Raw genomic sequence first — 27,632 nt, forward strand, 5'->3', positions numbered from 1 at the left:
GATCACTGTTAGAAAAAGTGTGTGTTTTAGACTTCAGTCTTGGACATTTTGAGATTTGTTCCAACTTGAGTATCTCTCATGACTCTTCTTAAAAGGAAGTGAAACAAAAGTCATTCTACATATTAGGAAAGGCAAACCTACTATATATGTTATTTTGCAGCCTCCATGGCACTCTGTTTGAGAAACATTTTTCCTTTTCAAGGCCTCTTATTTTTCAAAATTGCTGATGCCATCTCTAATATTTTATTTACTATTTCACTAATTGTATTATAAGGGTGATAAATTGTTGATGTCTACATTAAGGTTCTACTTCTGAAAACAAATTGGTATTTTCCAGTTTCCACAGAAACATGGCAACATTCTGTTTTCTGTGACATCAGAATCATGTCTATATACCCTGGAAGCAGAAATGGTTAGCAGCATACTTACATAGAGGGAGAAAATACCGACATCAATACTAATCCTATTTCTTGTTGATCATAAGCTCATATTGCTATGATCATTTGTCCTTTTTGAGGAGTGGAAGATGTAACGGAGCACAAAAGCATTCTCATCTCTCTGTTGTATGGGAAAAATTGGTTGCTGCTACAGACAGGAGACTGGATTTCCATTTGTATCCTATATTCCTATAACTGTGTGATTTAAAATGACAAGAAGTGTGAAATAGAAGAGTCTTGGGATATTTCAGTTCTACGAAGTCGAGCTTTGATTGTATTTCCCCAGTCTTTTCCTCTTATGTAAATTATCTTTATCTCTGTGGTAAAATGTTATTGTTTCCATTGTAATATATTTATTTTTCTTTTCCTTCTTTATCATTTCAGAATTTCAAACATGTATCACAATTTATCATTAAATTCTATTTAGATAATTTCTGTTACTTTTTGCATTTGATTTTCAGGATTTTCATGACAAATAGTAACTTCATAATTTATGTGTTGATAATTTCTATATTAGGTTGTACTATTTCTTGAATTTGTGTTTTGATGTTATCCAACATTTTTAGATACTATATTTTCACTTTACTCATTCTGCATTTTCTTTCCCTCTTAGACTGCAATTACATTTCTTAGTCTTTTACATCAAGATAATATGCTGTTATCATTATTAAGGAAGAAGATCTTAATTCAGGCAGATGATTTAAAGGTGAGATTCAATTGGTAAAGGGCTAATCTATCTCCAGTTTATTCTTATTCTTAATATCTATCCCTTAATAGGGTCTTACTAAAATTACTGGTCATGTAAATCTTAATTGTTTTATACTCAGAAATCAAATTTTATTCCTCAAGTCCTATGGCACTATTGAAATCTCTGTTCAGTTCTTCAACCTCTCAGGTACTGTTTCCAAAAAAGAAAATGTCTTGTAGAAAAATATCATGGAAAGTTATTTGTCGTTTCTTTTATTTAAGAATTCTTGTCTCTCACAGTGTTGAAAGCCTCAATAACTTTCTAATACCTTCCAGTAGGCAACCTTTAATCATTTCTTTTAATTCCCTATATTATTTTTTCAAAAGCCTTTGTGTGAAAGAAGTTATTCTATCGTTTTCAAAAGCAGGAATCAGGATGAATTTCTGTAAAGACTGCTGCTTTTCTTGGCAAGTTGCCCTGTTTACAAATACCCAATTTTTAGTTTATGCAGGTTATCTATGTACTCAATATGTATATCTTCATCAAGATGAAATCACAACAAATTTTAAAATAATTCAACCTAGAGAAACCATGTAGTGTCACTGCTATTTTAATATATGTTTTTTTCTAGATATTATCTATATTGAGTATATATATATATATATATATATTTATATATATATATATATATTTGAATATATATGTTTGAGTGTTTTTTCATTAGTCCAGTTCATGATAATGTGGTTTACAACCAATATTTTATGTATTTATTTTTATACATGTGTATAATTTATTTAAATGTTATTTTGCTACATTTGTAATAACAAGGTTTGACAATGGATTTGTTTGTTTACAATTGACTTGCAAGTTATGCTCAACAATGATAGACAGGACACAATCAAACTTTTGTATTTTTGTTGTATTGCATCTATTCTAATATACATGTGAAACAATGTTTATTGCCTGCATATTATTTCTCCTGGATACAGTATTCCACAAATTTGTGCTAGATCACACACAGTCCTTGTATTTTTTTTCTTACGAATTCTTACATAGTTTTGTTCATAATGCTTTATTTTATTGCAGAGTTATATTTTTACTCCCAAATTACCACATCAATTTTTTAAATTTTTATCCATCATTGCCTTATATATTGAAAAGCTTTGATTTTAATTTCATATTGCATATTTTATGATCTTTTAATTTCACATTTTCAATAACTTACAAACTATTCTAAAATTTATCTGGCAAAGCAGAAGTTCATCAAGGACAAAGACTGAAAAACTAAGGCAATATTAAGAATTTAGCTTATAGGAAAATAAAATATTTACTGAATTATATTTTTAAAAATATTATCTGAGGGACTTTGGTTTTTATAAAAGCTGTATCTTACAAGAAGAATCAAATTAATGGAAAGAAATTTTAAGCACTGAGGCAAAGGGGAGAAAGTAAGGACAAGTACGTTGGAGTCATGATTGTATTTGAGATTGGATTAAAGAAATTGTTACCACGTGGGGAAAACTCATCACCAGCACTCACCTAACAATGATTATTTAAAATCTCTGTGGATAAAAGAAATGAGTACATTTTATAACATAATAATATGATAAATCTTTTTATTAGAAAACTGTAGATTTCAACGTTCTTTTATTTCTCTTGAGACAAGGTCTCCCTATGATGTTCAGGTAAACCCTGAACTCATTACATAGCCCAGCAGGGTCTTGAAACCATACTAATCCTCTTACATCAGCTCTCTGAATACTAAAAATACAGGAGTGTACCACCACACCTAGGTTGCAGGCTAATGTTGAATAGGCAATTTTTAAATGGAAATCCAAAAATAGAGGTCAAAAAGCATTAAATAATGGGAAACATTTGTAAATAGGAGTATGATTTACATAAGATAAAATTCACTATTTTACAATGTACAATTGGGTGTTCTTTAGCACACTGATAAGGTTGTGAAATCATTATGCAGATCTAGTTCTAGAATATGTTCATTATCTCCAAATAAAGCACTTTCCCATTAAGTACTTACCACATAATTTTTTTCTGAGCCCTAGATGCTAGCCATTAGTCTAATTTTAAACTGTATACAGTCCTTTGTTGTTAGTGGAAATGCAAGCTGCTGCAAACATTATGAAAATCAGTGTGGAAATTTCTGAAAGAACTGATATTAGAATTTCCATATGATCCAGTTAGTTCCCTGCTAGATATTTTACCCAAAAGACTTCAATCATGTTACTGCAGGGGTATGTGTGTATCACTGTTTATCGCAGCATGATTCGTAGTGGCTAAATCCTAGGAAAAAACCTGAATTTTACATACAAGTAACTTAGGCTTATATAACTGTAAATAGACAGAAATATATGTACATCAAGGCATATAATAATCAAGATATCATAAATTCAGCAAGACAAAAATATATGCACACCAAGGCATATAATAATCAAGATTTCATAAATTCAGCAAAAGGACAGAATATTAAAAGAAGTCAGAGAAAAGAAACAAATCACATATAAAGAAAAACCCTAAAATCACAGTAGACTTCCCAACACAATCTCTCAACCAAAGGAGATCTCAGATAAAGTATTGGAAGTCCTAAAAAAAAACAAGACAAAACAAAAAAAAAAGCAAGCTCCAAAATAAGTTGATGTATCCTGCAAAACGGTCTTTCAAAATCAATGGTAGATAAACTGTGTCCTTTACACAGAAGAGCTAAAGATTCATTAACACTAAAAAGCTCTCCAAAATGCTCTGAAGGTTATTTTTAGAAAAATATAAGGATGAACAATTCCAAGAACACCAATAACCATGAGTTAGGGCAGGCAATTAAATAGAGGGAAAATACAGGGTACCAAAAACTGCAAAATAATATGAAACCAATAAGACAACACATATCAGCTATAACCATCAGTGTAAAGGATCTCATGTCACCAATAAAAAGAAAAAAGACTGTCATGATGAATCAAGAAGCAAAACCCAGCAATATGGAACGCATAAGAAACACATTTAAGTGAAAAGGGAATTTTGAGCTTGAAAGTCAAAGGATAGAAAACCATAGTCCATATGACAGGAACCCAGAACAAAAGTAGGTATGGGCATTCTACTTGCAAACAACTCAAATTTCAAGCCAGGATTGTTCAAAAGAGACAAAGAAGGTCACTACATACTTGTTAATGGAAAATTTGAAGAAAAAGTGATAGCAGCAATAAATATATATGCACTAAATATCAGCACATTCAACTACATAAAACAAATATTAATAGCTATGAAAAATCAAATTAGTTCTTACACAATTATAATGGAATATCTTAATAATCCACTGTCACAAATAGATCAACTAGACAAAAAGTCAAAGAAATCAGAAATAAACACCTGTGAACAAATGGACTAAGCAGATGTCTACAGAGTGTTCTATCCCACAATACCAGATTAAACATTATTCTCAACTGCGCATGGGACATTCTCTGAACTAGACCAGTTACTATCCAATAGAATATACTTAAGTAAATGCAAAGAAACTGAAGTTATCTCAAGCATATTATCTGACCACAGTCCAATGAAATTAGAAATCAAAGGCAAATTAAACTACAAGAACTAGATAAACACCTGGCTAGAAATTAAATGACACATTACTGAGCAATCAGTGGATCACAGATGAAATTAAAGAAGAAATTAAATACTATAAGCAACTAAACAACAATGCTGCTACAATGTAACAGAACTTATGGGATGCAATGATAGCAGTCCTAAAAGGGAAATTAATGATGGTGCATTCTCACCTCAGTAAAACAAAACAATATCAAATAAACAACCTAATGTAAATCTCAACTTCCTAGAAAGAAAATAACAAATCAAACCCAAAGCATGCAAAAAGGAAAAAATTACAGAGGTGAGAGCAGAAATTAATGCAATTGAGATTAAGAAAACAATACAAAGAATCAATGGATTGAAGAGTTATTTCTTCAAAAGATTAAAATTGATAAATCTTTAGCCAACCTTATCAAAAAGAGAAAATGAAAGACTCAAAATCATGCAGTTAGAAATGAAAAGAGTGCAATCACAATAGAACCTTCAGAAATTTAGAAGACCAGTATATGCTTCAAGAACCCCTACTCTAATAAGATGAAAAATACAGAAGAAACAGATAGATCTCTAGATGCCTATAAATTGGTAAAATTAAATCAAGCAGATATAAAATTCTGAATAAGCCAATATCAGTCGATAAAATTGAAAATATGATTAAAAAACAACAACAAAAAAAATCCCATGTCCTGATGGATTCATTACAGAATTCTACAAGAAATTTAGAGAATATACAATGCCATTCATCCTCACTGTTGAATGAAATTGAATGGAAATTAATTCTTTTAAAGTCATTCCTGGAAGCAAGTATTACCCTGAAACCAAAACCAGAGAAGGATCCAAGCAGAGAGAGAAGAGAGAGAGAAAGAGAGAGAGAGAGAGAGAGAGAGAGAGAGAGAGAGAGAGAGAGAGAGAGAGAGACTACAGGCCAACTTCCCTTCTTAATAAACATAGACTCAAAAATTGTCAATATGATACTAGCATACAGAATGCAGCGAATCATCAAGAAAATTATACATAATTATCAACTAGAAGATTATACACCATGACCAAAACTTGTCAGTAAGACACTGGAAACCAGAATGCAGCTAATCATCAAGAAGATCATTCACCATGACCAGAGATGAGGGATGGTTCAACATATTTAAACCAACAAATGTAATATACCAGCCGGGTGTGGTGGCTCATGCCGGTAATCCCAGCACTCGGGAGGCTGAGGTGGGAGGATCGTTGAGAGTTTGAGATCAGCCTGGGCTACAAAATGAGCTCAAGGCCAGCCTGAACTGCATAGTGAGACTCTGTCTCAAAAAGACAAAAACGAAAACCAATGTAATATACCGTATTAGCAGAACAAATGACCAAAATCACATGATTATCTTAATAGATGCAGAAAAAACATTTGACAAAATCCAACACTAATTCATGATAAAAACAACACAGAAATTGGATTAGTTTTTATCTCATTCTGATATAGGCCATCTATGACAAACCAACAGCCAACATCACTCTAAATGGCCAAAAATGAAAGCTTTCTGTCTAAAATCAAGAACAAGTCAAGGAAGTCCATTGTCAGCACTCCTATTTAATGTAGTTCTGGAAAGATTACTTAAAGCAATTAGAGAATATATAATGTGAGAAAAATAAGTGAAAAGAATAATGATAGGAAATAAATTAAATTTTCATTATTTGCAGATGATATGATACTCTACATGGCAGACTTCAAAAATGCTATCAAAATATTTTACATTTAATAACCAAATACAATATTTTGTCTGGATACAAAATCAGCATTCAAAAATCAGTGACATTCCTCTACACTAACAACACATACTGAGAAAGAAATTAGGAAACAAGATATTTCACAATAGCATTGAAAAAATTTAAATTCTTAGGAATCAATCTAACAAAGGAAGTATATGATCTATACATTGATAATTACAGTCCTCTGTAAAAGGAGATTGAAAAGGATATTGGAAAATAAAAAGATATTCTTTATTCATGGATAGGAAAAACCAGCATAAGGAAAATGGCCATAAACCCAAAATTGTTATACATATTTAATGCTATCCTAATCCAAATATCATTAGCATACCTCACAAAAAATAGAAAATATTATTAAAATGTATTTGGCACCAGAAGAGACCTTCAGCAAAAATAATCCTTGGCAATAAAGTCAAGTCAAGAGGCATCACAATCCATTATTTTAAATTATTCTAAAAAGTTGCTTTGATAAAAACAGCACGATACTGGCAAAGAAAAAGGCCTGAGGATCCGTGTAACAGACTATAAGATGTAGAAATAACTCCAAACATACTCAGCTATATTATGTTTGACAAAGGAGCCAAGCACGTTCACTAGAAGAAAGATAGCTTCTTTAATAAAGATTAGTGAAAAAATAGCTTTCCACATGCCAAAGATTAAAACTAGACCCATGTCGTACCATGCAGGAAACTAAAATAGATACGAATCGAAGATCTAAATATTCAAATAGAAACATTAAACCTGGTGGAATAGAAAATAGGCAGAACTCTTGAAGACACAGATGTAGGCAAAGATTTCATGAACCAAACACTGATCACACAGGCAATGCTACAAAGAATCCAGAACTGGAATTTCATCTTACTAAAAAGCTTTTGCATAGCAAAGAGAATTATAAATACACTGAAAAGACACCCCAAGTACTATGAAATAATTTTATCCAATCATTCATCAGACAAAAGACTAATATCTAGAACATACGAAGAATTGAATCAAATTACACTCCCCAAATTTAAAGACCCAATTCAAAAATGATCAACTGAGATGAACACTACTCAGGGTTTCTGGAAATACTATCTCAGGCCAGCATGCATATTTCTTGAGAAAGGGTGAGAGAGGTAGAGAGAGAAAGAGAGAGAGAGAGAGAGAGAGAGAGAGAGAGAGAGAGAGAGACAGAGACAGAGACAGAGAGAGAGACAGAGAGGGGGGCAGACAGACAGGAGAGTCAGAGATATAGACAGGAACAGAGAGAGATTTTTCAGAAGAATGGCATGGAACCTGTAGAATGATTCAAGAACTAATGCCTTATTAGTGATAGTACATCTTTCCATGAAAAAAGCTGTATCTTCTCATTTATTTATATTTTTCTTTGATTTGTTTGGACAATTTTCTACAGTTTCAGTGTACATCTTAACATTTTATTACAACAAGCTATATCACTTAGCTTTCTGGTTTCCTTATCCCTCTTGTTAGCAGGGCACTATCTATAAAATACTAAAAGAATGCATCAAGGTAGTGCGAGTCAATACCCTATTTTGGTCAGAATAATTCTTGAAGAGTTACAGGGAGAACTGAATTTCTATCTCACTCACTTCAATGATGCCCTATGATTTAATATTCTACAGAGCCTACATGCTATCTTCAATAGAGGTATTACTACAAAAAGGTTAAATATGATCATCAGTCTCAGGATATACAAAACATCTAAGATAAAACTCTTTAAATCTCTTATCACATCATACCTAGAAAAATCACAACTTGATTGAGAAAATACAATCAAATTATGTCTAAGTCGTTAAGAGATATTGGAAAAATAATATAAGGATTTAGGCAAAACTATCATAAAATATATCAAAGATCAATTACATTTTTCTTTAAATTTATATTAGATTCTTAAAATGAAATATAATGCAGCAATAAAAAAGATGGAACCATTGATAAATTCTACATGGATGAGTCTCAAATATATCTAATGAAGTATTAACACAAAATTTATATACAGAAGACTACATTATTCATGTTGTAGTCAGAGTTACCAAGAAAAACATATATAGGACACATTATTTATAATATTATTTATAATGGTTACCCAAAGAGTCAAATACAGAGGAAGTACAAGAAATCTCTCCACACACTAAAGACCTTTAGAACCTGTCTGAGAGCTTAGATTCTATGGCAACATGCTGTATGAGTTCAGCTGAAAACCTGGAGCCATGAAAATGCCTCCCACAATTCCAACTGGAGGCCCAGATCCCATAACAATGACCTATGCAAGTTCACTCCACACATCTGTGCTGGAAAGGCCCCAGAGTCAGCAGTGAAAGCCAGAAAGTCTACACTATTGGGGCAAAGTGTCTGCACCAGCAGGTGAGGGTTCTGCACTAGAGCCATGAATTAACACTCAAAAGAAGGACCAGGGCTCCCCTGAAAAGCACCACAGCCATCCTCAATGACAAGGAGATCATGAACAGCTGAGTTCACATCAGGAATCCAGTATAACATGCCTCTCCTGGAGACTGAACAGCATACATCCCTACCTCTGGAGCCAGGAAGTGAAGCTCAACGAACCAGAGCTCACCCTAAGTGAAATCACAGCCACTCCCAGTGACAAGGTCCTGAGTTCCTCTGATGATAACAGCCAAGTTCATATCAGGCAAGCCAGCATGACAAGCTCCTGTAGGAGAATCAACAGCTCCAAAAGAACCAACAACTCCAAATACTTACTTAGGAGAACCCACAATGCTCCAGATCTCCTTTTTATGCTGGCAACTTTCTTCAGATAGGCTCTTTATTCACCATCACCCTGATTCATTTCAGCTGGTGTTAAGTTAATCCACCACAATTCAGGATACCACTTATTAAAATCAGACAAAAGCAGCATTTATTAATACAGGTTAGAAAGATTTTTGGCTCAGAAAGTGAAACTAGTGATTGGAAAGGCACAAAATGTAAGTCAAAGATAGTAAGAAGTCCACTTTTTCCTTAACTCTGGTGTTAGTAAAGGCAAATATGAAGATCTGAACCTCCACTTACCACCTAGCAGAAACAAGAGTGAACAAGGACAGATTTAAGTCTATTTGTCAATTATTTTCTCCTTCCTTTATCAGTGGGGCCCTGCTATAGTTTAAATCCTGTTACAGAAGAAAAACTTCTGGTGCGACCTGTAGAAGCCATGCCAAAGAGCAGGCGTGTGACAACTCTGACAGTTTCCCTAAGATGGCATGACCCTGCTTGGCCCGGCAGGCTCCTAATTGTTGGGGGGTAATATGGTCCTGATTTGTATTTTGCTAATTTCTGTTTACAAAATGTTCTTACAAAAGACAATTTCAAATAACCAATATGACAACAACTAACCTTTAAAACTTCTGAAAATACAATATGGTTTTCATGAGTTGATAACAGACTGACTTCAACATGTCACTGCCTCACTATGGTTTTGTAGCAAGTCTTCATATCTAATATTATAAATTATCAAACTTGTTTTTCAAAATGGTTTACTTCGAGGGTACTTGTTTCAAATTTACAATTAATATAAGTATGTTTATCTAAGTCTTTTTTACTTTCTTAGGTCAATTTTAGTTTTCAATATACTGACAGTACACAGCTTGCTAAATTTCTTGAGTTTGTCTCCAAAAGAAATTTTAAATTTACATCCTTGGGAGGAGATTGGAAAACAGCTTAGAGCAAGACTAGGGGAAAAAACCAACCAACACAAATCTAGCTGGACTTCTACAGATACTGAAAAGTTATTTAACAGAGAGAAACTGGGGCTTTTTGTTCCTTCTCATAGGGCCCCCAAGCAGGGGAGGGAACCAAAGAACTGAATTGAGCCTAGAGCTTGGATCAAATAAGGGAGGTAAAGAAACAATGTTTATTGTTTCAGCCTCAAGAAGAAATCAAGGGTATGATTCAATGTGCTCAAAACATGATTCAAATCTCCCCAGATTTTTGTATTGCTCAATTGGTTATTCTTCTCTTGACAAAATTGGAAAATCTATAAAGAAATGATATCTAAGGGTTTTGGATTTTTGAGACTTATTAAGAAGTAGGACATGGCTCTGGCCTGCCTAAGCCACCTGTTTTTCCTATCACCTGTGCACATGTTTTATGCATCAAAAGTTTACACTGCACCAGTGCTCAAATCCCCAACAAAAGCGGGCCTCCAGCCCAGAGAGAAACAATTTGTATATAATGTTGGCAAGACACAGTCCAAGGTGCCTAAATACAAATTGCAGGGTTTTATTTTTTGTTTGTTTGTTTTGTTTTTTTGTTGTTGTTGTTGTTGTTTTTTTTCTCTATACCTTACCACAAAAATTCCTTCTAATCTTTAGGTCTAAAAATAGTTAAACATGTTCACACTTTAAATTTCAAAAAGCTTTGTTTTTTCTTTATTTTGCTCATCCTCGCACAGTCTTTCACCACAAGAACCTCAGGAGACGTATGCATCATAACATAATTTATGGATGTTGGATAATTTGCCCCAGTAAACTGAAAGTAACTGAAGTAGATTTTGGTAACAGAGAAGTGGGGTGGTTTTTTGTGATGCTTTGAGGCCATGTAGTTCACACATTTCTACAAGTGGCATGTGGGAAAAGTTTAGAATGTTTGGACCTGTTGGCTGGAGAAAAAGATCTAAATACTGTGAGCCAAACTTGATGGGACAGCTGGTCAGAGTTCAAAAGATTTAGAATGCTGAGAGTGATGAAGCCAACAAAAACCAGGTTCAGTAAGGCTCCACTGGCAGATGGACTCCAGCCATGTGTGTTATGTTTTAGCAGAATATTTGTCTGTATTTTTCTCATATCCAGTGATATTTCAGGAGACAAAGACTAAAGGCAGTGGACTAATTAATTGAACAGAAGAAATTTCAAGGCAGTCTAATGCTGAGGTAATGGTGTGGCTATTCTTGGGGGCGTTTATCCAGTTTTGCCTTGAAAACCAAGAGCAAACAGTTCAACTGAATGATTTTTAAAGTTTTGAGTTTATCCGAAAGGAAGATGTGTTAAAATTGTGGTATGCAAAGTTGGAGCAGAGAAGAAATTAGTTATTTAAATAATGAACATTAAAAAGCCAAGTACTTTGGAAGAGGGCAATAGAAAAGCAGGCATCCTAAAAGCCACTAGGACTCCACTCCTTGCAGCCTCACAGTTGCAAAGGTGAAAGACTTTGCTTCGAGACAAGAGTTCCAAGGAATCATGTTCCAGAATGACAATGACTTAGGGGATTTGTTCCCTGGAATTGGGTTCATAGCACTCAATCATTCAGGCACTTGATCCCTACAGGTGTAGGAAAATTTTGATTGATGGGTGCTTAGTTGCAGTTAAACATGAGTAAAAATCTCTGCTATTGCACAGTAGAACAACTACAAATAAAAATGTTGTCTATCTTAAAATTTGAAAAAAAAAGAGTTTTGCATATTTTCACAAGAGATGATGTTTGAAGATACAGATATATTTACCCTGATTGGAGCATCACATACTGTGTGAATATTTCAAAATCTCACCTGATACCTGTAATATGGAGAATGTTCACGACTTTATGCACCCCTGAAAAATTAATGTAATTAAATAAAAAATAAATTAGAATTTGTAAATCCTTGACAAAGATTTACAAAAGACAAGAATATAAAAATTCTCAAAATGATTAGTAATTCAAAAAGTACAAATCAAAACCATTGCACAATTTATAAAACAGCAAAATTCCTTTCTATAGTAAGTGGTGGCAGCAATGTGGAGGAGTGAACTCTTAAACATTTCTGATGGGAATGGCACAACCATTGTGGAAAACAGTTAATTTCTTAAAATGCTGAACCTACACCTTCCGTATGATCCAGTCATTGTACTTCTAAGTATTTCCTCAAAAGGAAAAACAAAAATGTGCCTCTACAAAGACATCCACATAAATATTTGTAATGGTTTTATATGTAATAATAGTAAACTGAAAATAATCAAAATGTCCATCAAGAGTTGAGAGGATAAAAATTAAAATTGTGAAACAAATAGAAATTAATGAAACACTTAACAATAAAATGAATAAACTTGATACATATAAAAATGAATTTCATAATAATTATAATTAGTGTAAAGGAGTGAAAAAAGACTGCTGTATAGGTGCATGTATATAAAACTCCAGGAGAATTATTTATACCATCTAAAGAGAAACCAGAATATAAAAACTTCAAAAAAAGAAGCAAATCTATGTACAAATCACATCAGTACCTGGAGATGGAGACTGAATGGAGAAGGATTATTATGAAGGGATGTTATGCAAAGTTGGTATCATAACTGTTGGTGACAATTTCAATATTTTATGGTTGTAAAACTAATCATGATCTTTCAATATATACAAGTATTTTATTTCAATTATAGCTCAGGGACTGCGGATTTAGCTCAGTGGCATAAGCGCCTGCTTGGCAAGTATGAGGTTGTGAGTTCGATACCCAGTACAAAAAACAAAGACAACAACAACACAAACAAGCTAAGGGTCAGTTATAGCTCAATAAACCTGATTTTAAGAAGCAATTTTTGAAATAGCAATTTTGAAATAGTAAGATTCTTTTGTCTTTTCCTGATGCGATACTTTAGACTAAAATATTTGTAATTAACAGAAATTTCTATCTCATTGCTCTCATCACAGTACCAGGATATGTGTACTGAGGGAATACACTGTTTAATTCTTCCTCATGTAGGGAAAAGGATGAGTAATTTATTGTCATATGGCAAGTAAGATGGAGGGCCCAGGTAGTTCTGCGAAATATCTTTTACAGTAGCATTAATGCTATTTGCAAAAGTAAATAATTTCTGACTAAATCACTGCCAAAACAGCCTCACTTTTTAATAAAATCACCATAGGGTTTAAGTTCCAACATATGAATTTTGTATGGACACATACATTCAAACTTTTGAAGATGGTTTATGCATTAAATGTTACAATATATAATTGTTAAAACCAATGAAGCTGGTATACATATGGTAATACAAAAACAAATATTTTAAAGCAAAATATGCAATGGCATGTATCCTATACTAATATTTACAAAGCAGAAAACATGGTTTTGAGCAATATGTTAAAAGTCTGGAAAATATATTCCAAAATGTAATAGTATATCTAGATAAGAAGGCAAGACTTGGAGCTGGTGGAGATAGGATTGTATCAATTTTTGTATGTAATTCTTTCATATCATATTTCTTTAAAAAGTGCATTACTTTTGTGACCAGGAAGAGGAGATATTTAGAAATATAGTAAATATATCACTCAAAATAATCTATATAATGGTGAATTTTTCATATAAAGTGATGAAATGCATTAAAGATACCTAATTTCAAAGAATATTTGCATACATATTGTGCAGTTCACTAAGAGTAAAATCACTGGTGTGTTGCACTGTGTTTATTACAAGGATATTCCTTGAATTACTATGAAGTTATATCCTGATAAATCCATCATAAGTTAAAAATATAATATTGAAAGTGTGCTTAATATTCCTGACTTACTGACCATCATAATTTATTTTAGCCTATATAAAATATGCACAGAACAATTACTTTAGCTTAGAGTTGGACAAAAGCAATCTAATACAAAGCCTCATTTGTAATAAAGTGTTAACTAGATATTATAACTTTTTGTCTGCTATACTAAACGTGAAACACAGAATAGTTGTATGGTCATTCACCACTAACTCACACAATCAAAAGCACGCTAGCCTGAGGAATGGGAGACTGAACTAAAAGTGATCTTTGATTTGAATGCTACAGTAGCAGGGCCATTAATTTCCAATTCTTTTGTGGAAGTGCATTAAAAAGCTAGTAGAAGTCACAAAGCCATCAACAACTGAAGCAGGCAAGAAATCAAGTTTGACTATACGATGTATTTCCGTTTTTATTATGTGTTTCTATATAGAAATTAAGAACATACTGTATCTGTCAGTCACTTCTTGTGAATGTCTTGTGATTGCTACCCACTTCTCCTAAAATCTATGACTTTTGTTATAGTACTAAACATTTTCTTCACTTTCTTTGCTATAAATTATCTTGAGATCTCAGGTATAAATTCTGATTTCTCTATGTTAGTTTCCTTATTTCTTCCTCTAATTGGATCACCTATTCTTTAACTTCAGTGCCATTCAAATTCATGAATATTATCAATGTCCAATTATAGGCGTTACTCAAGGGCTACTACCTTGTTACCTACTATTTGATCAACTTTAAAAGTTCTTGTCCTCAAAACTATACCCCAAATGCTTTTTCATGATTTCTGCATGAGTTCTGACATAGATGCAAAAGTAAAAGTCCAGAAAGCAATTTTGGATGTTAAAATGTTTCAAAAAATCTGCAGAATTTGTCAAGAAAGTCATGTTAAAAGCATCCACAAAAGTTTGACATAAGTAGTATAATTTGGATACAGTTATTGTGTGTTGGCCCATTGGATGAATGATTACAGTCGTGTTTCTTGTCAAATCCACAAACTTTAATCAAGATGTATATCACTCATATACTGTGGATGTTCTGAAACACTAAGATCAACATAATCTTTTTTTAATTTTCCAGTCTTTTATTTTGAGATTATAATTTTTGTTGGAGTTTTAAGTGACCTGGTATTGCTATTAATGTCAGCATTTTGCCAGTAATGCTCTTCTCACACAGAACAATTCATTTGTGCTGAAACAAATTTACCAGAATTGGATGAAACTCACCACAGTTTTCTCTCTTAATGCATTCCAAGATGAAATATTATATGACCCACAGGATTGTCTGCCCTACACTTCCCTGCTGTGGTGGATTGACAACTGGTAGTCAACTGAATCAGCATGATGCTGGGTGTGGATTGCCCATTTGACAACTGTTGCCAATAACATAAAAAGGTCAACTGGAGAGGAAAATGTGGTGTTTGTTCTCCTGTTGCTGTTGGTTCTTCTGGAGGAGGCTGTAGAGCTCTTTTCCTGATATGAACCGGCTGCTCTCATCATCAGAGGAGCTTTGGAAAGTCTTGTTACTGAGAATGGCTGTGGTTCACACTGGAGGTGCCTTGGTCCTTACTCTGAGCGTTGCTTACTGTCTCCAGCAGGAAAGATGGTGTGCTGTTCAATCTCCTGCAGAACTTTTGCACTGGCTCAACTGTTCTCACTGTTGGAGGAGCTCAGACCATGTTGTCACTGAGGATGGCTGTGGTACTTTTGGGGAGAGTTCTAGTTGATTTTTCATGGTCTTTTACTACTTTTAAGAAGTCTTTCTTTTCATGATCATTATGCACAGTCCGGTCTTCTATATCTGACAGTCTCTCCTCATCTTACTTTAATAGGCTACATATACTTTCAATTGAATTTTTACTCTCCTGGATATCTGTTTGAATATGTTTCACAGATTTCTTTACTTTCATATATTGAGCATTCATTTCAGCTTTTTCTTAAGTTCTACTTTTAATATATGTTTACTCGAGATACATGAGCATGTCATTATTTATTTATTTATTTTTTTTTTTTTGTACAGGGATTGATCTTACAACCCTGTGCTTGCCAGGCGAGTGCTTGTGTCACTGAGTTAAACCTCTGGCTCAAGTCTTGTGATAATTGCTTTCTATATTTTATATATTGTGTTAGATATGATTTTCTCTATATTCCTCTACTTTCACTTTTACTGTTACCACTTCATAAATTTCAGAAGTTTACTTCTGATTTCCTCTATCTTCTTGTCCTTAGGACTTATACTGGTTGGACTGGTAGACTGGTGGACTGGGGTTGCATTTTGTTTCTACAACTTGTCATTTTCTGTTTTTTTTTAAATTTTAATATGCTTTTAATCTGATTCTCGTAAATGTCTTTTGGTACCAACTTCATCTCTAATATCAATGCTTTCCTAGGAAACGTCTATTCCTCAAAGATATCTTCTAGGTGTAATTGATTTTTGTTCTTTATGTCTATCCAAAGCGTCTACCTTCCCAACTTATTAAGGATGAGGATTTGTATCTGTTTTATCAGCATCTTTTACTTTGGTACTGTACTATGATGATGGTTATGATCCCAGACAATTACACTGTTGTCATATTAAGATATCCTGGCTAATATAGTAATATTTATTTATAGCAATAAATATTGGCATAAAGCACAGCCTAGAAACCAACAAGTTATGTTAACTACTATTTTGGTAACTTTAACAACAGGAGCAATATCTATAGTTATATAACCAAATCCATTGTAAATCAAGAACTTATATGCAATGAGTTTCTCCTTAGTAGAGCAATATTTGTGTATCATTAAGGGTATTTAAGGGAGATAAGGGCAAAAAAGAAAGATAAATGAAGAGAAGTGTCATATAAGCAAGGCTGGAAGACAAAGGATGATCACCTAACCTTTAGGAATTTTAGAATACGACAAGAGATAAAGAATGAAGGAAATACAAAAGAATTTTGAAACAAATCAGAAAGATTAGAGACAATGTTCACTCAAATTAAAATATTAAACAAAAAATCAAGAAAGACAACTGAAGGAAGAGAAAAAATGTTGCACAGAACAAAAAAAAACAATAAAAGTAAAAAACTAAGCAATTAAAAAAAGAGAAAAAGAAAATATGAGAAAGGAGAGAGAGAGAGAAAGAGAGAGAAAGAAAGAAAACAGAAAAATAAACCTCAAAAAATTCCTGGTGTGTTGCTTCCTGTAGTAGTGTTCAAGTAAGAGCACACAACTGGGCTAAATAACCCTTACAAGTCCTCAGTGGGATTAGTACTGGGTGCAGGGCGATAGGCTTCAAAATATAGGGGTTATGGCTATACTCTTTATTCAGCAGCTTTCTGTATGTGCTTCAATGTCCTGCAAAGTTTCCTTATCCTGTTTGTCTCTGGGTGCCTCTTCCAGTAGCTGTGGCTCCCTCAGCCAGACAGCTTGAGATTACCCCCAGTTCCATGTACAGTTGGCCACTCCTGGCCCTTGTACAGTCTCCTCTGTTCCACTCCAGCTTGTATGTCTCTCTCCTCTCACACTGCTGGGCACTGTTTGCTGATTACAGGGCAAGAGGATTGCTGACTCACTGCTCCTGCTGCCACATGATGTTGGCACAAAGTTGCTGGATCCCAGTTCTCTCTCTCTGCTCTAGTGGAGTGAGTGCTCACTTCAGAGGTTCCAGAGAACCACTATGGCATTTCACAAGAAAAAAATGGTAGCCCATCAGGGGAGGAGCAACCTCCTGACTTGTTCTTGTGAATACTAGCAAAATTTATCACTAGGGTGCAGCATCCTCTTTTTGGAGGAAGGCAAAACAATTGAGGAGGTTTATATCTCAAATCTGTCCTGTGTGGCTTGAGTTTACCACACTACTGCAGTCCATCAGTTATTTTAGGAATTTCCCAGAATTTCAGTTTCCATTCTTTACACAGGTAGCAATTTCATGGGCAGCACTGTGCGTTGTTTGACCATTTTATGAAATATGCTGTTTTGTTTATCTACAAGCCTCTTATTTTAGGTAGATTTTGACATCAGGATGTATGTCCATCTTTTCTTCCAATTTCATGTATTTTTAGTTTATTTTCTCTGAATAGTTCCAATGTACTTCCTCCTACATGCAGCAATGTTAAATCCTCAGAAGAATCTTGAGTTGGATGTCATTTTGCCTACAATAAAATCTTTCCTACAGATAAGACAGTTCAAAAGTTAATCTTCAAACAAAATTGATGTCCTCCAGAGTTTCATCTTATGTCAATAACAAATGGGAAATGTATGCTATTTACATTTTTGAAGGTTGTTTGGTATTCGGAAGAGTAGATTAAGAATTTTATTTGAGTCTTGCAACATTCTACCCAAAACAGTGTTATATTGCCTCTGAAAGCCTTGAATTCTTGCATTGTTTCAAGTCTTGATAAATTTGTGCATACACTGACATATGCTTTCAGAACAAACATGTTTCATTGACACCAAATATTTATTCTGGCAAATATTTCTTACTCTCATATTCTGTTTCAGCCTTCCTTAACAATTTCATCACCTTCATTATTGCCATTTCTGTTTCATTGCTGACTTCAGAGTATGGATAATTTTAGCTCACTTTGAAGCACTGGGACCACCTACAATAAATCGTAAGCAACTCTGTACATGAAGGATAATTGTCACGTTTTTGTACCATATCAAATAACATTAACCTTAGCTGGATTATCAGCAGACTGAGTGATAAACACTCCTGGATCTGACCTTCCATACATTTGAATCTGCTTATGCAATTTTTCCACACCATCAGTTACCCCAGTTCCTTTCTTTGTAAAGACTACGTATTTAACCCATGTCAATGATTTTACTGCATCACTAATTCACTGAGAATTTCAGGTAGTTGCGACTGTTGATTGAAAAGGTCTTTACATGTGATTGGCATAACTAGTTTTTTGCCTCCATGCTTGGTAATTACGTTGAATTTCTTCTCAAAAGGCTGTGTCTTAATCTTTTTCTCACAAGAAGTAGGAGATGCAATGCAGTGTGGTAGACTTAGTGCAGTAAAAAAAAATCTTTAAAAAGCTCAAAATGTAGTATGCTATAGAGTACTGGTTGTTTACCCTTGTGATCTTGTAGCTGACTGGGAGCAGTGACTTGCTATTGCTGCAGGCATCATGAAAGAGTACTAGTCTGGGAAAAAGTCAAAATTCAAAATTCGAAGTAAGGCTTCTACTGAATATACATCACTTTCACTACATTGTAACCTGAACCATCATAAATGAGGGATTGTCTATGTATAAATTATGTTTTCTGCGTTTTCTCTAAGCACATCTAATTATCAGAAATATTTAATGCTTTTAGTTCTATGATGCTTTCATCTTCTTTGCTATCCTTCATTATTATAAATAATAGAAGCCCATAGACTATTTTACCAGACTCCCTTGCCAGCTTGATATCTACTAGCTTTTGTTAATGAGAGACATGGGTAGGAGGTTGGAAGGTAGAAGAAAGAGAAACTATTACTTTTTTTCTTTTCTTCCTTTCTTTCTTCTCCATTTCTGTTTCTGCAATGCCTCCCACAACTGTAAGGTCAAAAAGAAGGTCTCTTGGGTTCTTGCTCAATAGAAAAGGGCTAGCTGTTGTGACAAGTTACAGATGCTCTGCCAGCCTAGCATTAGGGTGTGCCTGACTGACTTTAAAAGAGGCAATAAGAGTTTTTGTAAGCAGTCTTTTAAGTGCAGCATTTTATGTTTGCATTCCCATAGCTTCAAGAAACTCATAAACTTTGGGTCTGACGAAAGTGGCAGATAATTATGAGCATGTAGGCCTCTATATCAATGTTGGTCTCACACACATGAAAGTAGACATATAATTACAACTGGAAATAAATAATGAGAAAATAGTATGTTTTGGGTGTTACAATATTACTCCTGCAGTGCTATTTAACACAATATTTTATCTGTGAGGTTTTATCTATATAATCCCCATTCTTAGATTTTTACTTTCTGCATTTCTCAGTGACAGGGTTCCTTGTTTGAGGCCTTCCTTTTCTAACTCTTCTTTTCTATTTTGTACTTACTGTAGCATCCTCAAACATTCCCCATTCAAAACAAGTGTTAAGATATCCTAATTTTTTAGAAGGAAAAGACTGGTCATCAAAGGTGAGAGTAAGTAAGAAACTAAAACTAAAATAGCTTTTTATAGTGATTTGATTCAGGAATCTGAAATTGAAAACAGAGCTAAGGAAAATTCCTAGAGAAATTTTCAGTGTGGAGAATCCGTATTAGATTTCTAGTCTGTGTACATCAATAAATTGTACGTATCTTCAGATACTCTGAGGCTAATTTGGGACCCACTTTTCCCTCTTCTCATCTTGCAATGTATATTAGCTGCTTGCTGCATACCTAGTAAAGTTGATATTAAACACTTAATTATTGCAATTTGTTTATGTATCTTCATATAAAGTATTTTTGGTCCTCCTTACTTGCACTGATTTTCAAGTAATTTCATGGATATTGTCACATATTTTGAAATCAGGCAAATTATTTCTATCAACTGTAGAGTTAGGCATTAAGTTTAGCCACATGTTAAAGAAGTTGAAATTCGCAGAAATTCAGAAAGTGATTTAACATGAAACAATTTGTGGTAGATATGGGATATAAACTCATCACATTGTTTGTCCTATTAAGAATATCAAATAAATATGTATTTAATTGTGTGGGCATGTTTTTCCTAGCAATTTATGAAAATTAAACAGAAGTACTTGTCCTATATATTCTTACTAGAAAATAACGATGACTTCTATTCAGGGAAGATACAAGAGAAATTCTGATCCAGCCTGGCCTTTGTTTTATGAGTCCTGAGGAATGTTATGCTTTAAAATATCCATTACTGGTCACATAAGGGCCGACTCTTTGCTTACTAATTCCAAGGAAAGCTATTTCACATTGCCTGTTGATTTTTATTTCTTTGTTTGATAATTATCCATACACTTTGGTGATGCATTTGTCAGGTCTTCAATAACCTTACTTACATGTAAAATAATGTTAGTGTAACACCATAAGCCATCTAACTCATAATATAATTAGAAGTCTAATTGTAGCATTACCATTGCATTGCATCAGCTTTAGTATTGACTTAGGAACACAAAACTGCCAAATGTTAAAGACTCAAACATGAATCTCTGTGCCATGTGTCAGTGGATTTTCTGTGAGAGCTGATCTCTCATCACTTGGACAACTTTTCCCCTCTCCCTCTGTTACAGCATATTTGACCAGTGATTTCCAGGCCACTTTTTGTCCATAGAAGTTTACCTTGCTCAGTATCCAAGAGTTCAACTGCAGTCAATTCTTCTCTAGCTCTTGTACCTAAAGTGAGCTGACATTCAGTCAGTACACTTTCTCACGGTAATACCATTTGTTTATAGACAGTGTTGGATATTTGCAGAAGCCTGTGCCTTGGGAGTTGTTATCCATTTTGTACGTCACCTGATAAAATTTTGTTATACACAAATGTATCTCTAGTATGTGTCAATTTTTATTAACTTGCCAGCATGGGAACCACTAAAATAACATAAAATTTAAAATGTTGTTTCAAATCAGAATGGGAAAGGAAATGTTATGATTAGAAATTTCTAGACTAGGAACGCTTACGTAAACATAATAAATAAGATTTCTTTTCCCATAATCTTAAACACATAATGTTCTTGACAATTGTTACAAAAGAAGATTATGGTTTTACAGAATATGCTGACTATCAGAAGATTAAAAACGGAACATTTAAGTGATAAATGTTAATAATATATCTGCTCAGGATTAAATTTTTATCCCCAAGAAATAATGTACAATAGAAGCATAGAGAAAGCATGAAACAAAGTTAACAAAGATTGGAAGCAAGGCCAAACACGTGATTTTTAAAGGGGAGAACAAAATCTCAGAACGATTTGCCCATTTCTTATTTTCGTCATTTTTTTTTTCCTTTGACTGTCTTTTTTTGGGGGGGAGGTCCCTTTCCCGAAAATCAATAATCATTCCAATTTTAACTTTTTCTCTATTACTTTATAAAACAGGAACATTTTGGACATTAGAATATCTGGTTCAGTTTCCTGGAAATTCTTTTTAGACATTCTTATTAAGCACAGTTCTCAGTTCTTTTTCTTTGGTTGTCTTGTCAACTAGGATTAAGTGATTTTTACCTTTACATATGACATTTATGTCAGAGTTACAGTTACAAATTTCTTGTAAACTACTATAATGTATTGATGACTTTTTGCTCACACTAGAAGTAGGTATTATAAAGCACATAAAGCACTCAATTTTTACATGAGAAAATTGAGGCACATGGACAATTAGGGATTTATTGTTGATTATGCAATTATAGGACTACCCTTCCAATCTCCAACTTTGAGAGGGCAAGTGTTCATCAGTCATTTATAATGCACTATTGAAAAGGAACAGTTATCACTTACTATTAAAAGCAGACAAATTCTTCACGTTTCAGCAGAAGAGAACTGTGGAAGGAAAGCATTATGGAATGAAGAGTCTAATTACTCTCGTTTTCCTTACCAGAATTATGTTTTCACATGTGTAACCAGCCTTCAGGAGAGATGTCTGGGCACAAAACCAGCACTGATTTCTTTAAACCAAAACTGCTTTCTTTAGTTTCACTTATCATTAATATTTTAAAAATGAATTTTACCAAATAATAAGGAAGGAAAAAGGGAATTATTGACTAAAATACAACAGCATAAGCATCATAATATTATCAAAGAAAAAATTGCTGATGTGAAGACCTAATGTTCTTTTGGTTGCTGGGAAATGATACATTTTGACACATTCCCCGGCTGACTCTCTTTATACTTAATAGGATCCTTTCCCCCAAATCCATTTTCCTGCAAGTTTGTAAATGTAAATAAAAATAATTTATTTAAATTCAAAAACAGATTATATAATTAATAAATGACAGAGCTGAGAAATAAATTGGTATCTTTAAGTCTGCATGTTATACTTAAAATAGGAAATATGTAACCTTCTTGTATGCCTCCCTGGCAACATAAAAAGGCTAAACAGTTGATTTAATGAACAAACTGCTATATATCTAGAGTCCTCATCTTTCAATTATTATTGACTTGAAAATTCAACTTTATGGTCTTTTTACATTACATTTCTTAATATAAATACATAGAAATTTCTATGTTTCTGGATTCTGATGAGTTGTACCACCTATTGTGATATACATAGAATTAAATCTAGTACATCTTAAAATTTGATAATATGAGCTGCACCACAAAATTGATCTTGATTTTTGGATTTTAAACCACTTAAAAAGTTAAATCCCTTTGTTATTCTGCCATTTTGAGAATTATAAGTTTAAAAGGAGGCAAAAGTGTATGAAAAGAATAAAAAGAAAAACTTCACGATGTAAAATCAGAATAGTGAATACTAAACACAGTACATAAAATATTCCAAAGTAAACACAATTAGATTTTTCTCATTCCTTTCTTTCAGTCTTCCCTTAGTCTCATGTAACCAATTTTTGCTGTGTTGTCTTGAGATTAGCAGCTGACCTTTTGAAGTTCTCTGCTTCTGGACTGAAATGTCCTGGGAAATTCTGAATTTCAGGTCCTTCGTTTAATTCATTTCATTGTGGAACATTCTTAGAACTTTATTTTATAATAAGACTAATTGATTTTAGACCTTTATTCTATAATACACAACTCTTGTGAGAGGGGACCTCAAATTTATATGCAGTGGGGAATACAACACTGATAGGCTTTAGTTGATTTTAATAGAGTAACTGATCTATCAAAATGGAGGAAAATCACTTCCCTGTTGGATATAATGTGTAACAATATGTACCCTACCATAACCCATGTTAAGGTCTTAGAAAATAATAATGATAAGTAATTGTAAGAACATTTTATGAATTTGAATAATAAACCTAGGACTTTTAAAATCTTTCATAATATGTATCCAAAATCATTAGGAAAAAAAATAATTACCAAGGAATGAATTTTTATACACGTATTTGTAAAATGTTACTGTGATTTCCATCATACACTAATAAGAACCAGCTTTTATCTACCCTAAACAGATAGTTATTTCAAAAGCCTAAACATAGTTATTTCAATAGCCCTTTAGTTATACAAAGTTAATCTAAGGGAAGATGATTTTCTTTTTGGGTTGACAATTTATCCACAAACCATTATCTGAAAAAATAAAATAATTTTTCTAGTATTGTGGATCTAATAATAAATATGGAGAAAATACATATTTTTCGTTCTTTTTTTTATAACATGGGGAATATATATTTTGTGCACTATTTTTGAGTCATCTCTAAACTGAAAAAGATGATTTGCAGTGAGAGACACCTGCACAATTTTATTTAAATTCAGGTCACAATAAAAGATAAAAGAGGCTGGTAAGGAGAACTGGCTGCTCAAGTAAAATTCAAACATAAGCATCTGAGAACAAGGGATGATTTCCATGGCTAGATCATTAACTATACTGACCATACAGTATTTAAAATAAATATAGTAGAACGAAACAGAACAAATTAAACCTGTAGCTGTCACTGAAATTAAGAATTTGTGAGGAAATGAACACAAGATAACTCTTGTGCATTGACATCTACATACAGATCAAAACGTTAAATGTTTTCCTGCCTTGGTGGAATAAATGAGAAAAAAATAGTAAATTTATGTGATTTCATTATGAGAACAGATTGTATATTCTAAGGTCATCATTTATTTTAGCTGTTTAACCTGCTCTTTCCTGTTATCCCCCAAATCCTATTTAAATTATTTTACAATTGTATGTGTTAAAATATATAGTCCCCTATAAATATATGGACTCAGGTAAGTACATGTTAGTGAAAGGTTTAAATTTGATCTATAAAATACAATTAGTCTTTTAAAATAAAATGACACATATGCATTATTAATTTTATCATTTTAATTTGTTCTTTATGAAAATATATATGTAAAGATCAAAAAACAATTGTTATACTGAAGTTGAATATGTTTGATGCTGTGTGTTTATGGATTCTGATTTTCTTAGGAATTTTCCAGGTATCCAAAATATTTACACTCATCTTCAAGATCTCCAAGTCAAAAAGAACCTAGAAATGAAATTAAGGTTGACATTAAAGAAAAACAATAATTGTTAGTATTAAAAATTTGGCTTTATGCTATTAGAGTCCAAATGGATAATTGTATACCTGTATATTTTGCAGCATTATCTGAATCCTTTTTTTTAAAATATGTCTTATGATAATTCAATTTCTTATTATTACCTTTGATATTTAACTTCTTTGCCTAATGAAATCAGAATATGTGAAATTTAACAAATTCAAATTAATTGGTCTTTCTGTAGGAAGATAATCCCAAACCGTGAAAATCAAAATAAAAAAGAAAAATGAAAGAGTTAAGTGGACTATAAGACTTATAGCTCCACATATTTAATTATCTTAGTTCCATTTAATAAAATTTGCCCTTAAAAATTTTATAAGCATACATTAGATTAAGTAATAATTTGTTGTGTGCCTTGAATGAAAATTTTACATAGAAGTTAATAAAATAAATAAAAATTTAAAAATTGAACTCTGAACTTGCTATGCCACACTGGATTGTTTAATATATGCTTTCTAGTACCAATAGCTTTCATGCATATCATTATTCTAATGTTAATTCAGACATGCCATTCTTCTAGTGTTAATTCAGACATGCTAATTTTATAAGCCTTAAATGATTTTCTGTTGACTTTCATAATGCTTACCTTTAGGTAATAATGCCAAAACTTTACCTGAAATCCCGGTTTCAACGTATACACATGCCATCATTGTATAAATTTTCTAGTTGCTCTTCATCCTTACCAACATTTTTATTTTTGATATTTTATATTTTGATATTTTATGACCATTGATTTGTAAAACATTTTAATAGTAAAGAAACAAGTGTTATCAATTAAAATAAAAGCAACTCCTCAGAAATTCAGTTTAGTCTCAATAACAATGTTTCTCGAGGTCTTGTAAGTTTCTTAAAAAACAAAAAAACGAATTTTATCAGTTCTCTGTTCCTGCAGTTGCTATCTCTCAGTGAACTATGTTTTACATTCTTGATACAAACTAGAAACTGTGATTTGGCAATTTTAGACTCTCATGAACAAAAACGGTTTTCATAGAATTGCAGTATTGATGTGGAACTTTCAGTTCTGAAACTATATCAGAGCTTTTGAAAAAAAATTGCAATTAAAAGTCATATAAATGTACATGTGGGACCATTTCAAACTAAAAAGTTTCTTCACAACAAAGGAAACAGTCAATAAATTGAAAAGACAGCCCAAGGATAAGAGAAAGCATTTGTAAACCAGATATTTATAAGACACTAATGGTCAAAATATACAGAAATTAATAAAATTTAGTAGCAAAAAATAAACTTATTTTAAAATGGAGGAAGGTGTTCAACATCACTAATCATTGGGGAGTTGTAAATTAAATCATATTGTGATATCACTTCATATTTCTTATGATAAATATTATCTAAAGTCAAAGCATAAAAGTTGACAAGGTTGTAGAGGAAAGGAAGATTTTATATTATTTGTGGAAATTCAAATGGATGAAGGTTCCTTAAAATTCTAAATATAAAATTACCATACAATCCAACAATCCCACTTCTGAGTTATATATACAAAGAAAGCCATAACTATCTCAAAGAAGTTTCTGCAACTCATGTTCATTACAGCACTATTCACAGTAACCAAGATATGGAAAGTCTGGTCTGTTTAATGAAGAAAATGTATACAATCCTCAAAGTTATAGTGCTTTCTTCCTGAAGAAATACATATCAGGAGAGACATGAATTGTGAATTGTCTTCTTATGTCCTTTGCTCCTTTCTCCACTCTGTTATTAATTTTTTTCTTAATGAAATATAGATGCTACCTTAGGAATATTTCTGTTTAATTACTTGCATTAAAAAGCATTTCCACATTTATGAGTGCTTTCTCAATTTGGTTTATCAGAATCCTGCTGTTAATACAGATTTTTTTTTCAATTTCTGTAAAAATATTTTCCTTAGAAATTAGCAAAGGAAGAAAGTATAAGAAACTTGAACAAAAGAGAGAGCTTTTGTCTGAAGTTCCAGTACAAAATTGTAAAGAACTACTTCTATCTCAAATTAAAAACTAATTCACTGCAATTTCAATCAAGAAACTAGCATAGTTTATTTGGATATTTTTTCTTTCTTTTTTTGGGTAGAATTTGACCAATTAGCCTTAAATTTACCAGGCATAAACCCAAGAGAGGGCTTAAACAAAAAGTAAGAAATATTTTATCTCCTTTTTTATTATTACATGAAAAAAAGATCTTGTTTCTCTTTTTATTTTTTTTTTACAAAAAAAATCCTTCACCTTAGGACTTTGAATGAAAATTAATGCATCTGTTTTTATACAGTTTTATTATAATTTAAAGTATTTTATCTTGCCATTAAACTTTAAAATTCTAAAAGCAACATTTTTTTCCCTTTCCTGTACTTTGGTTTAACTTCTCCCTACGGAAGTGAAGTCTGGTGTACCCTTATCAGAGAGAGTGAGTGGGAGGAGTATCTACTAAAAGCTTCAAAGCTTGCTGAGCTTGGCCAGTCTGCAGAGAAGGGCTGCCTGTGTTAGAGTCCTCAGAAGCTTAGGCTGAAGAGAAGCTCACAGGTAAGGGATTGTCATCAAATAAGTTCTTTTCAGAGCCTTCAGAGGATTTGATGTA

At 32.8% G+C, this 27,632-nt stretch overlaps 1 protein-coding gene across 1 annotated transcript in view; it reads left to right on the forward strand.

Annotated features, from left to right (window-relative positions):
• Pwwp3b (PWWP domain containing 3B) overlaps window positions 1–27,632 on the forward strand; it is a 95,693-nt gene that overhangs the window by 37,981 nt on the left and 30,080 nt on the right. Inside the window, exon 2 of the mRNA XM_013150008.3 lies at window positions 27,433–27,577. The gene's annotated coding sequence lies outside the window, so the exon portion shown is untranslated. The remainder of the gene's footprint in view (window positions 1–27,432; window positions 27,578–27,632) is intronic.

This window comes from Cavia porcellus, unplaced genomic scaffold, assembly GCF_034190915.1.
Source record: "Cavia porcellus strain 051 isolate PalLab524CR breed Dunkin Hartley unplaced genomic scaffold, mCavPor4.1 scaffold_3, whole genome shotgun sequence".
In the NCBI taxonomy this organism is placed as follows: domain Eukaryota; kingdom Metazoa; phylum Chordata; class Mammalia; order Rodentia; family Caviidae; genus Cavia; species Cavia porcellus.